General features: G+C 40.4%; 1 pseudogene; it reads right to left on the bottom strand.

Moving 5' to 3' along the window:
* Positions 1–12042: 12042 nt before the first annotated feature.
* LOC114688313 lies at positions 12043–12744 on the bottom strand (annotated as a pseudogene).
* Between the last annotated feature and the right edge of the window lie 1064 nt (positions 12745–13808).

Consider the following 13808-nt stretch of genomic DNA (forward strand, 5'->3'; position numbering starts at 1 on the left):
GGAGGATGGTGACTTAGGATGACAATTCCAGAATTCAAGAGGCTAAGAAAGGACAATCATGAGTTCCAAAGACCAGCATAGGCTATATAGCATGACACTGTCCCAAAACAAGCAAAAACAATAATTAACAAAGGAAAGGATGGGAGGGAGCTGAGAAATGTGGTGGCAAGGGAAAATATCCAATGAAAATACAACTTCTCAATCTGTGATGAGCTATCTACCTTTAGAGTGATTTTTTTTTCCTCTCCAGTAAAATTTGGTTAAGTTAACCAGCTGATCATAAACTCACAATCTTTACACCCCAGCTTTCCAAGTATCTAGGACTGTATGCACCTGCCCTACTCAAATGACTTTTAACAAGGGCAACTAAAGTATGTTGAAGATAAATTTGAAATTCTACAGAATTTTCATTAAGAATAGTCTTTGTTGTTGGCTTCCATTGGTTTTAGTGAGAAGGCAGGCAGTATTTCTAAATTTGTTTCTCAGGTCACAGTATGGAATCATCCTCTGGATATTAGCAGGATATTTTTGTTGCAGTTGTTCACTTGAGGTCTTCAAATACATCTGTCTTGATTTGCCTGCCTCTATTCTGCCAAAGCTGTAATTTTGAACTCACCAAGCTGCTGATTCAACCTCATGTTTGTATAACATTTCTCCTTACTGAGGATTTTCATCATAGAAAATCAAGTGCTAGTGAATAAAGATGCTTGTAATGAACAAGATGGTTGAACAGGTGACAGACAGTTATTGAAGCAGCTAACCTCATGAGACCATTGTGAAAACAATGACGACAATAGTGTTATGGATTGTGTGACTTCCTGTCTCAATAAACAAACAAAACAGTGATGTGTTTGACTGTAAAGTGCCCCCAGGGGCTGTATATTTTAGGTTTAATCTCTCATAAAATGGTCAGGGGTGGGAAGTGATTGGATCATGGGGCTCTGCCTTGACAAATGGATTCATGCACTAAGAGTTCATGATCTGATGACATTGTTGAAGTAGTGGGGACTTTCAGAGGTGGGGCCTCAGTGGAAGGTGACTGGGACTATACCTTGTCCACGGCCCTTTCTGCATCAATTTCTACTTCTTGAGTGGATCAGCCTATGCCACATGTCCCTGATTCATGGTGCTCTGCATCTGACCCAAAAGAATGAATCCAGCTAACTATGGACTCAAACATGAGACAGCATGAGCCAAAATCCACCTTCCTTCCTTCTCCCCGGTTTTTCTATTGTCATAGTGACAAAAAGTTGACACAATAATCATGGAATTTCTTTCTCACTTTCTTTTGTCCACACTTATGCACATTTAACCATGGCTCACTCTCCTCATTTCCCTGTATAGAGCAGAACAAGATATGCCAATGACAGTCTTGACTCTCATTATATCTCAGTAAACTACAGGATACCAATGGAAGCTTGGGTTTTGGTAGAAGAGGTGTGAACTCTCTCATAGGTGGGGAGATGAACTTTGTTTTCTCCTTAGGGTAGAGGATTAACATGCTTGCTGTTGACTGAAGAATGGTTGTACAATATTAGCAGGAAGTGTAATTCCTCTATTGTCTTTATTTGATTTGTTATGATTGTTAACGGATGTGATGCCAAGCTGACAATGGATGCCTTGGCCAGCTTTGTGTCATCTCTGCTTCAGTATCTGGAGGTGTGATCCCCAGGACTGACCTCTGTGTATTCCTCTGCATCTGGGAATAAAAGAAATCATGTAAGACTAGCAAGACAGGTCTGCTCCAGCAGCCATCTCTGGGGTGCCTTGGGGTTTCAGGATTCCAGACACTAAGACAGCCACTTGCTGCCACTAAGCTGCCAGCTCATCTTATTCTTAACAGCTCCTCCACCTTCCGCTTTCCACTTTCTCTACCTTGGGCTAAGTGTGTGCATACATGGTCTCAAGTCACACTACTGCTTCTGAAGGTAAACCCCCAAATTTTATTGAAGAAGTTGAGGGCCATACAGTTTTACTTTGCCCTTATAATTATCCTTCTTGGTATCACCGTAATTCCCAATTCATAGTTCATCTGTGTACTGGCATCATCCAACCTTTCTTCCTGTATGTTTGCTTAGCCGACTTTCAGGACTCTATCTATATGCAAGGACAACTGCTTTGCAGAGACCCCATCCATGAGCTCTGGCTACACATATCTAATCCTTCCAGATTCTTTTATTCTTTATCACTCATGATTATGTGTCTGATTATACCTAAAGCAGGCATAAAGGGTAAGTGATTTTTTATTCCTAGTCACTACATTCAAATTTGTGCTCTGAACATCTGTAAATGAAACTAACACTTTAAATTATGGTGGCACAAGCTCTTCACCTTTAAGTAAATTTACACATCTTCTCTATATTCTGTTTTTTGAGTCAAATACTCAAGACAGAAAGTTTGAATAAAGTTTCTCTTAACTCCTGTTTACAAAAGAAATGGAAGGATGCTTTACTTCTGAACAAATCCTCTGGTTCAGACAAGAGCTAAAGCAGATATAATTACCCACTTGTCTGCAACCTGCAGGGGTGCATCTCAATGGGGCTCTTGCAGCAGGCACTACCTCATAGGGAGCTGAACAAAAAAGTCACTCCTGTGTCCCCTGAGAGCACAGAAATACTTTGCTTAATCTTCCAGCTGAAAGAAAGGATGGAGCTGATAGAGTTGGCTGATTTCTGGGGGTAGGGGGGGAGATAGAATATCAACCATTCTTTGCTCCCCAACAAGAAGAACTCTGACAAATAAGGAAAATCGTCTCTCTACTGGGACGATGCTTATTCCAATAAAATGTAAAAGGTGATCTCCCTTGACTCCTATGAACAATCCAGGGTGGCTGCTTCCCATTCCTGGCTGGATGCCAATGGATGGACTTGAGTCACTTTCTGGACACAATGGATCCTGTGGTAACAAATCAGAACACAGTTGATTCTGTAAGACAGCAGACAAAATACTATGACACTTGGGATAAATGTGACCCAGAGACAAATGCAAATGAAGTCAGTTTGCTTCTATTCTCCAGATAATTTTCTCCTAGATCCATGTGAAGCACTGCATGCTGGGAGCAAGGCTTCCTGCTTTATATTCTTAATGTGGGAGTCATCCATAGCAGGGAAGGCCATACCAAACCCACACAGCAGGCTGTGGGGAGGTGTGTGACACATATCCCTCTACACAAATGTGTCTGCTGTGCCTAGGCTCTGGGGTCCACACAGTGGAATACATACTCCCTTGGTTGTTTGGATTTGTTACTTTTCTTTTTCTTTTTGAGATTATAATGAAAACATTTCCCTCTTCCCTTTCCTCACTCCAAACCCTCCCATATGCCCCTCCCTACTCTCTTCCAAATTCATGGTCTCTCATTTTATTAATTGCTAATATATATATACATATATATATAATGTTTATATGTATATGTGCATACATATATATTCCTAAATATAATCTTCTCAGTCTGTATAATGTTACTTGTATGTCTGTTATCTGGGCTGACTTTTTAGTATTTATTAGGTCTGTAGGAAAAACTCCAAGCACCCCAAAAGTACAGGCTAACTGACTAAGTCCAAGTTGATAACCTGGCTTCAGCTCAGGACTGCTGGAAGACACTTTCCTCAGTCCTCAGGAGCCTGTGAGAAGGGTTTCTATCAGCCAGGAAGAGCCACTTCCTATTTCCCCTTCCTCTGGCTGATGAGGCATCTGGCTCCCTGGTGACATGTAACTCTGGTGCAAACCAAAGCCAATGCTAATCTCCAGGCTCCTGGGGTCCCTATTGATATGTGATATCAAAGTCCACTCTAGCCTCCTGGCTAACCTCACCTCCCCTATACCCTGAACTTCCAATTTGTTCCAGTTCACAGGATTATCTCCCTGCACCCTGCTACTACAGGGTTTTCTTTATAACCCAGGATGTTTTCCCATCTCCTGCTCTTTTCTCTGCTCTTAAAAGAGAGATCTCCAGCCCTTGTTAGTCTGCCCCTCTCCTCTCTGCTCCAGAGTAGTAGCCATGGCTGCTTTGGACTTTTGCAGAGACCTCTGGCTATTCTCTCTCTCAAATCTATAATAAAAACCTTTTCCCCACACATAAATTGGTCAGTTCAGTGGTTTCTCTTTGCCTTTGCACACAGCACTGGAAAACCAACTGGTGTGCTCTTCCCTGGGGAAGACTGGTTTTGGTTTTTGTCTTTTGCTACCACCCAATCAGAAAATGGAGGTTCTTGGGTTCCTAGACCACAAGGCTTTTCTGTGCTGCCTAGGGAAGTGTGGCTAACCACACACTGCTGCTCCACCTGCTCCCCTTCCCCTGGCTTAGACAGCAATAAACATGAGCTTAAGAAAAGCCTCTAGTTGCTGAGGCTGGAGCCACAGGTGCCACAGATGGAATCACGTGACACACACTGAGGGTATTCACTGGAATAATTTGAGAACCCACTTAAAATAAAATTTATTATATGACACAGTATCTTTATAAAATTAAGAGTGTGATAGGGAAAGACAGTGCAAAGATTCCTCCAGCTTGAATTCTTGCTGAGGCCATATTTAGAATTGCCTAGGATCTCCTTGATGAAAATCCCTGTGGAAAATTACCCAGAAACTACTAAGATAAGCAGGTAGCTGGAGGAGGGTTCTGTGCAAGCAAGTGGTTTAACAGAAGCTAAGGTAAGCTAGCTGGGACATCTTGACCTTGGGTTCCTAAAAGAAAGTTGGGTAGTTTTCCACAGCGCTTCTCATCAAGATGATTAAATTCTAGTCAAGCCTTTAAAAACTGGCCCCAACAAGAACACAAGATGGAGGACCCTCTGCACTGTTTTACCTTGTCACATTCCCCATTGGTTCTATGGGCATGTGTCAATTATTTCCTTGTCTTGTCCTAGAAGGGGGACACAGATGGTCATTAAGACCAGTAGCTTAACTGAATTTACTTTGTTCGATGTAGTTGGCAATGCAGTTGAGGATGCAGGTTTCCCCCATTAACCTGATCAGGATAAGAATCAATGAAATGGCCGGGCGGTGGTGGTACACACCTTTAATCCCAGCACTCAGGAGGCAGAGCCAGGCAGATCTCTGTGAGTTCAAGGCTAGCCTGGGCTACCAAGTGAGTTCCAGGAAAGGTGCAAAGCTACACAGACAAACCCTGTCTCAAAAAAAAAAAAAAAAAAAAAAAAAAAGAATCAATTAAATGACTAATGCTGATAATAAAGTGGGGACCAGGTAAGAGAGACTGATACCAATTATCTGATCTATGTCTTTTTTGTTCCCTTTGAGATTTTCTCAAACCAATCCCTGATTACTTGAAAGAGAAACCATCTCCTAAAGCTATGTAGAATCCTATTTGTTTCATCAAGAGAAAATCCAAGCCTCCTTGGGTTTCCAGAATTGCTTCTGCTAGAGTCTACTTGTTTATCTCATCTGGATATGGAGTCTTCTAATATCCCTAAGTCCTTGTAGTGATTTGAATAGATGTAGCCTCTATAGACTCTTGTGTGTGAATGCTTGTTCCATAGGGAGTGGCACTATTAAGAGGTGTGGCCTTGTTGGAGGAAGTGTGTCACTGTGGAGCTAGGCTTTGAGTTTTTTATGCTCAAGGTATGTCCATTGTGATACACTGTCTTCTTCTGCTGCTTACAGATCAAGATGTACAACTCTCAGTTCCTTCTCCAGCACCATGTCTGCCTACATGCTGCCATGTATTCCACCATGATGATAATGACCTAACCTCTGAAACTGTAAGCCAGCCCCAATTAAATGTTTTCATTTAAAAGATTTGCCATGTCTCTTCACAGCAATAGAAATCTTAACTAAGACAGTCCTGGTCCACTTGCTTACTTAATTCTTTGAAGTTTGATCACTGACTATAAAAACCCATGTTCCTATGGCTGTTGCCTAGCAATATTGGCTCCAATCAGAAGTGGAATGAGGAGAGGTATACCTCACTTCTCGAGTTGAAGCCTGAGGTTCATCTTAAATGTACTCCCTCTTCTTCCCCATCATATAAGTAAACCTGGGGCAGGATGTGCACTAGTACACATAGAAGGGAATTACTATTTTGGATGTCTTTGAGGAGGCACATTTAGTTAAATTATTTGAGCATGCCCACCAAGTGGTCTCAGGAGCCATAAAGTATCCTGCTAATAAGAATTGACCTGAAGAGTGAAATAGCAAGCATCAGAGTAAAGTGAATCCTCTAAGCCAAAAGTCCTGGACAGGTTCCATCTCCAAGTAGGACCACAGTGTTAACTTAGGCTTTTCACAGTTACAGTTGTTTTTGTTTTCTGGTGCACTGATGGTCTGACTGGTCCCTCGCCCTGTATAGTAGGTTGAGGGTTCAGGCACAGCCAGAAATTCTGACCAATTTCTAGCTAGAAGTGATTAAGCAAAGGGTGAACTTTGTCAAGGGTAAAGAATATAGAAGGATTAATGATTATTTTTCTCCTCTGGTATCATGGAAAATACCTTCCAGTATCATGAACACTAGTCAATAGAGGTCAAGGCACCCACTCACCTTCTCCATGTTCAATGAGATATGTAAATGTTTCCTTCAGAATTTTAACTTGCCATCAGTTTGTGGACAACAACTAATAGCCTTGGCAACAGCCTGAGCTGTTTGGGGATTTGATTAGATGTAACCCATTCCTGGTACTGGGAGTTCCACTCAATGGTGAACAGTATCTAGTTGGGGCATTGTCTCCCCTATTATTTGGTGACTCCATTTAGATTTCTTCATATATGTATACAATTTAAGAATCTTCTACCATATTAGGTTTCCATACAACCCCTCAAATGGCCCTTAGTATTAGTTGTCCTTCCCTATATTCTTCCCTTACCCCTTCCTCCCTCCCTTACTTCATCCTTCCACTCTGGTCTCCCCACTGTCTCTCCATAACTATATATTCCATTTGCCCATCCTTGGGAGATTTTCAATTTTTGAGTTGCATCACTAAGTCTTTTATTTATGTTCTTTCTGTTTATTTTATTTATTTTTTTTTACTATAGGTACTTAGAGCTTTATAGTTCCCTGTAGGATTACTATCAATGTGTTCCAGAGGTTTGATTGTGTTGTGTTTTCATTTACATTTAGTTCCAGCAACTATTTTATTTCTTTCTCTATTTCCTCTTTGACCCAATGCAGTAATGAGGAATTTACTCTCCATGGGTTTGTGTATTTACTAGGAATCTAGTTGCTATTAATTTTGTTTTATTGTATTATGATCAGATAGGACACATGAAGTTCAATGTTTTTAAATGTGTTAAGATTTGTTTTGTTCTATTTCCCTTCCCAGGGAGATCCTTGCATCCCAGTCTTGAGCTCTCCTTGTTACTCAATCTCTCTGGGTCTGTGGATTATAACATGATTATAATTTACTTGACAGCTAATAACCAATTATAAATGAGAACATATCGTATTTGTCTTTCTCGGTCTGGTATACCTCACTTGGAATGATTTTCTTCTAGTTCCTCCCACTTGCCTGCATTTCATGTCACTTTTTTTAACAGCTAAATAATGCTCCATTGTGTAAATATACCACAGTTTCTTTGTCCATTCTTCAGTAGAAGGACATCTAGATTGTTTCCAGTTTCCAGTTTCCAGTTTCTGAGTATTATGAATAAAGCCACTATGTCTTGGGGAGTGTGGAAAGAAGAACAGGAATGATGAGGTGAAGGTGGGATGGAGGGAAAGAGTGCAGGGAGGAGAGATGACTGGAATTGGAGGGCATTGGGGAGGTGATGTGGAAAGCTAGTGCAGTAGAAACTCCCAACATTCTATGAGGTTGACCCTGGTGAGGAGGATCCTCCTAGTAATGGATGATACAAGCCTGAATCAGCCATCTTCTGTAACCAAGCAACTTGCAGTAGTGGGACTGGGACACAAACCCAGCCACAAAATCTGCAATGTATCCAGCCTGCAAGATATGCTGGGGCAATGGAGGCATTCAACTTGTGAGAGTGGCCAAACAATGACTGCTGTAATTTGAGACCTATGCCATGAGAAGTGGTCCAGGCCTGACACTATCTGCACGATCATGAACTGGAGGCTGGATAGCCCAGAGACCTAGAATAGTTAAAATAATAATAATAATAATAAAATGGTTCCTAATAATATTCTGCTATACTCATATGTTAGTTCCTAGGCCAGTTATCATCAGAGAGAGAGTCTTCCTCCAGCTGTTGATGGGAATAGATGCAGAGAACCACAGCCAAACACTAGGCAGAGAGAGAGCCCATATTAGAGATCTCCATCTGATCCCTGCCTTGGAGCTCAGGGAATGCTACAGAAGAGAGGGAAAAAGAATTGTAAGAGCCAGAATGATAGAGGATACCAGGAGAATATGCCCCACAGAATCAATTATGCAGGTCTTGTAGGTACTCATAGAGATTGACCCCACATGGGTCTGCACTAAGTCCTCTGTATATTTTATTGTTGTTAATTTGGTGTTTTGGAGAACTTCTAACAGTGAGAGAAGGGGTTTCTCTGATACTTTCACTTGCTCTTGGGACCCTTTTCATCTAACTGGGTTCCTTCACCCAGCCCTAATAGGAGGATTTTGAGTCGAGACTTGTTGTATCTTATTATGCCATGTTTGGTTCATATACCTGGGAAGCCTACTCTTTCCTGAAAGGAAATGGAGGAACAGTGGATCTGGAGGAGAGCGGAGTTGGGGGTTGGGAGACTGGGATGAGAGAAGGGAGAGGAAACTGCCGTTGGGATGAGAGAATAATAATTATTTTTTTTTAAAAAAAAGATTTGTTTTGTTGCACAGGATATCAGGACATTTTGGATTTTGAAGAGGTTTCTATGTGCTTCTGAGTTTAATATGTAATCTTTGGAGTCCAAGTGGAATATCCTGTAGATATTTGTTAAGTCCGTTTGATGTACGATGGCATTTAATTCAGTTGTTTCTCTTTTTAGTTTTTTGTCTCAGTGACCTGCCTATTGGAGAAAGTGGGGTATTTAAATAACCAGCTACTGATGTGTTGATGTTAATCTGTGTCTTTAAATACAGGACAGTTTTTATGAAATTTGACACCCCTGAGTTTGGTGAATATATGTTTAAAATAGTAATGTCTTCTTGTTAAATCTTCCCTTGATTGAAACAAAGTGTCTCTCTTTTTCTCTTCTAATTGATTCTAGTTTGAAGTCCTGCTGTGTGATGTCCTGTTTGCTGTAAATATATGTTCCTATGATTGATTGATAAATAAAATATTGATTGGCCAGTAGCCAGGCAAGAAGTATAGAATAGTGTAGGCAGGATAAGCAGAGAAAAGAATGCTGGGTAAAAGTGGGCTGAGTGAGGAGACACTGCCAGCCACCATGAGGAGAAGTATGATGTAAGATGCCAGTAAGCCACCAGCCATGTGGCAACTTATAGATGAATAGAAATGGGTTAATTTAAGATACAAGATCAGATAGCAAGAAGTCTGCCACGGCTATACAGTTTACAAGTAATATAATTCTCTGTGTGTTTAATTGGGCCTGAGCGGCTACAGGAGGCAGGTGGACACAGGAATACTCCAGTTACAAAGTCTATTTTATGAGATGTTAGGATAGTGACTCCTGTTTGGGTCCTGGTCCCACCTAACTGGAATACTTCTATCTTTGCTTTTGCTCTAAGGTGGCAACTGTCTATAAAACTGACATGAGTTATTTGTAGGCAGCAGGAACATGGATTTTGTTTCTTGATACATTTAGTCTGTTGTTTGACTGGGTGAGGCCATTGATATTTAGCATGACTGAAATGTGTGTGTGTGTAATTGTGGCCATTGTGTTATTGATTTTTGTGTTACTATTTGTATTATCAATTATATTTGTGTTTTAATAATCATGATTTCATATTTCTTTCCACAGTCTCTTGTTCATTGCTGTCTTCATCCCAAAACAATTGCTTCCTGTATTTTCTTTGGGTTTCCTTTTTGAATATGAATTCTGGGGTAGATTTTATCATGGAAAGTGTTACTTTTTACTTCATTATGGTGGATAGTGTTGTTGGGTATAGTAGTCTAGGGTGCCCATTGTGGTCTTTTAGGACTGAGAATGCATTGCTCCAGGCTCTCCTGTGTTTCAACTTTTCCATTGAGAAGTCAGCTGCTATTCTGATGGGTTTTCCTTTATTTGTGACTTAAAATTTTATTTTCTGTTATACTTTTCAATACACTTTCTTATTCCATATACTTAGTGTTTTAACTATAGTATGCCGTGGGTTTTTTATTTCTTGTTTTGTCTATTTGGTGTTCTTTTTGTTTCCTCTATTTTTATGGGTATGTGTTTCCTTAGTATAGGGAAGTATTTTTCTATGATCTTGTTGAAGACGTGGTTTATGGCATTGATGTAGGATTTTTCTCCTTCATCTATACCTATAGTTCTAAGATTTTTTCAATGTGTCTCATACTTCCTGGATGTTCCTTCTGGTGTTTTTCATCTTTAACATTCCTTGTATTTAGTCTAGATCTTCTGCTTTGGGTCCTGATATCCTGTCCTCTGCTTGACTCATTCTACTTGTAAGGCTTTCCTTCGAGTTTTTCACTTGGGTTATTAGATTTTTTTTTTATTCCATCTTCATTCCAGCTTTAGATATCTTCAATATTTCTATCTCTTTAATGAATTCTATTTTCAATTCCTGGATTGCCTTTCTCATTTTCATCAGCTTTATGTTTATGTTTTCTAGGACACCACTCAGACATTTCTTCTCTTAAATTATTTCTCCTGAATTTCATTGAGCTCTGTGTGTATGTGTGTGTGTATGTGTGTGTGTGTGTGTGTGTGTGTGTGTGTGTGTGTGTGTGCTTTCTTTGAACTCCTTGAATTCTTTGGTGAAGCTTATGACTGTTCTTTTAAATTCTCTCTCTTCATTCATCAAAGTAGTTCTCATTGACCAATGTTTCTACACAGTTTTAGAGTGGATACTGACTTGATCTTTCATACTGTTTGCAGTTTGGCAATAGTAACTAGAAATGTCATCATTCATTAGTTCTGTGTCTGATATGCACAAAGAAGATTGTGCCAGAAGACCTAATGTATGAGCAAGTTAGACCTAGAGGTTGGAAATGTTTTAGGTGAAATGAAGTGAAGAGGACAGAGGAGACTGAGTTGGTATGCAGGATGTACTTCATGGTCTAGGACTGGAGTGTGGGGGTAGATCTGGGGTAGAGGATTTGGATGTGGCATGAGAAAGGCCTCAGGGTTTGTGGTCAGTCCTGTTAGGACCTGGCAGAAGTCTAGAGATTGGTTGCAGCATGGGGAGATGTGGCCAGACTAGGCCAGGGCACCTGGCCTAGGCAGATGCAGACGTGGGACCTAAGCTAGATCTAGCAGGTTGTGGGGAAGGTATGTGGAGGGATTAGAGGGTCAGGCATACTCACCAAGCTAGACCCTAGAGCAGGATCACCTTCTTTTTGCCTAAAGCTGCTCTAGGTCTCATCCCAGAACAGTTGACAGTGATGCTGATGAATTACAGAGAACTTAATGAATGGGAAAGTATGTCATGTCCTTGACTTAGAAGACTCATGAACTTGGAATTCCCCAGAGTCTTTTAAAAAGTCAGTGCAAAGTTGCTGAAAATCTCAGGAGAATTTTTTTTATAGAAATTGAGGAACTAAGTTTATGATTTACGTGGAAAGCAACAATACTTGTGTAACTAAACAGTTTTCTAAGAGAACTGTGTTGCAAAAGTCACCCTGCCTAGATCGGTAGCCCAAATATCTTGTTGTCAGTGAAAGTGGGATATAGATAAATTGGCATGTCTATATATATATATAGACAGACAGACAGACAGACATTGTATCAATGTAGCTAAAATAGATATGACAGAGACAGGCTACACATAATGTCCCATTAATGTTTACCAATAATGAGGACAATTTAATGGGAAAAGAAAGGTGTTTTCAAGAGGTGTTGCCAATCACCCAACCTTGTCAGCTCTGCACAAGCAACAGTTCTCACTTTTCAGAGTGTTGGGATTCACTCCACTATAGTAAGGTTTGGGAGTAACAAGAAAAGGTTTCTTACTGTGACGAAGATTTCCTACAACAAGCAGACAATTTCCTTAGTCACAGGCTTTACTGGGGGAATCTCATGCTCTGATAAGATTTTCTTGTATCAGATTTTGCTTTGGTCCCAATCAAGAGATGAGTGGGGAAGACTCTACTTCTTGTTCTTCTGCTGTAGCTATTCCTATGGTTTTTGTGCCAACTAAAGAAATGGAGAGCCACACAGCACAGAGAAGCAAGAGATCCCAGAGGCAGGTGCTCAGCATCAGGCTCCTGTCCTGAGTTTATGCTCAGCTCCCACAGTGGTTTCTGCCACTTTGTGTCACTCAGAGCACAATAAGAAACAGCTAAGTCAGACTCTTTGACCATGGCTTTCTGCAAATGGAAGGAGGTGGATCCTTTATCATATGTAGCTTCAAAACCTTGGCTGCTTCCCTTGTTGTTGGCTCTTGTGACTTTCAACAGCAGCTCTGGACCTTCTCCAGGGTACTGGACATACCAGAAAAGAGTTGGGTACCCTGTGGCTGAATAAGTGCAGTTTATAAATAGGACATCGTCTTCTGAGAGAGTCACTTGACCTTGTTTCTGAGTCACTGAGTCTCCTTGGGTTCTACCTGGAGGAAGAAAAGGATAATTGTCTCACATTAAGGACAAAGCTCTTAGATGATTAAATATTTTTGACATCATAGGAGAAAGAGTGCAAATTTTATGTCACTTCACTTACCAAGCATGAACAGCAGCAGCAGTCACTAAAGCTGGAGAAGTGTTCATCTTTAGTGTCACCAAAGTAATGTTCTTAAGTCTTCAAATGATGAAATGACATCAAATGATGAACCTAGGAAGCTTATAATTCACAAGGATAATGATCTTGTGTCAAGAAACTCCTCCCCCTGGTGGACAGAGACTAAACTATGGTCATTTGCATACCTCCCAGAAGTCAGAAATGTGCTCTCATTTTGAAATCATTCATAAGGCACATGTCCAATTTTAAGTGCCCCTTATAAATATAAAGGATATAAGCAATGGCCATTAATATATTCAATGTTGGTATTCTTAGGATTCAACTTGACTTGAAAATTTTATAGTTGAGCAACCGATGGGTTTTCTGTTTTGTTTATTACCATAGGATAAATTAAAGACAAGAAGTCGATTTTACCAGTTCATATTCACTGATTTGAATATGTATCAAGATACTATGTGAGCCTAAATTGATAGCTCAGCACTTGGAAGCACTTGTTGCTCTTGCAGAAGTCCCAGGTTTGGTTCTCACAACATACATAGTGGTTCTCAACTATCTATAACTCCAGTTCTAAGGGAACTGACTTTCTCTTCTGACCTCCATGGGCACCAGGCACACACATGGTACCTAAACACAAAAGCAGGCAAAACACCTATAAGCATAAAACAAAATAAATCTTTACATTTTCTTACAGTTGTAATAAAATGGACGAATTTCAAACGGGCCCGGGGAATGTGTAATCATTAAAATCTGTGCTTTTTACCTTCTAGAAATTTGAAATAATGGGTTTATGTTGCCCATTTACTAAGAAAGTCATTGGTGTCTTGAAACAAGATTTGAAGATTAACATACTATACTACCACAACAAAGGAATCAGTGGTGGCTGCCATGCAGGACTCACATGCTGTGCCATGTTCTATATCAAATGCAGGCTATGATCATTTTCTTAACTCTTCAGTAAATGCCATTGTGACCAGTGGAGCATGTTTTCAGGAAGCACAAAGCTGACTATCATTTGGAATTGGGGTGACATTTGTGGCCCTTCCCTGTGGACCTGACAAGGGCATTTCAAGCAGCCAGCTCACATAAGTGTCTT

The sequence above is a fragment of the Peromyscus leucopus genome, chromosome 9, assembly GCF_004664715.2.
Source record: "Peromyscus leucopus breed LL Stock chromosome 9, UCI_PerLeu_2.1, whole genome shotgun sequence".
Classification (NCBI taxonomy): domain Eukaryota; kingdom Metazoa; phylum Chordata; class Mammalia; order Rodentia; family Cricetidae; genus Peromyscus; species Peromyscus leucopus.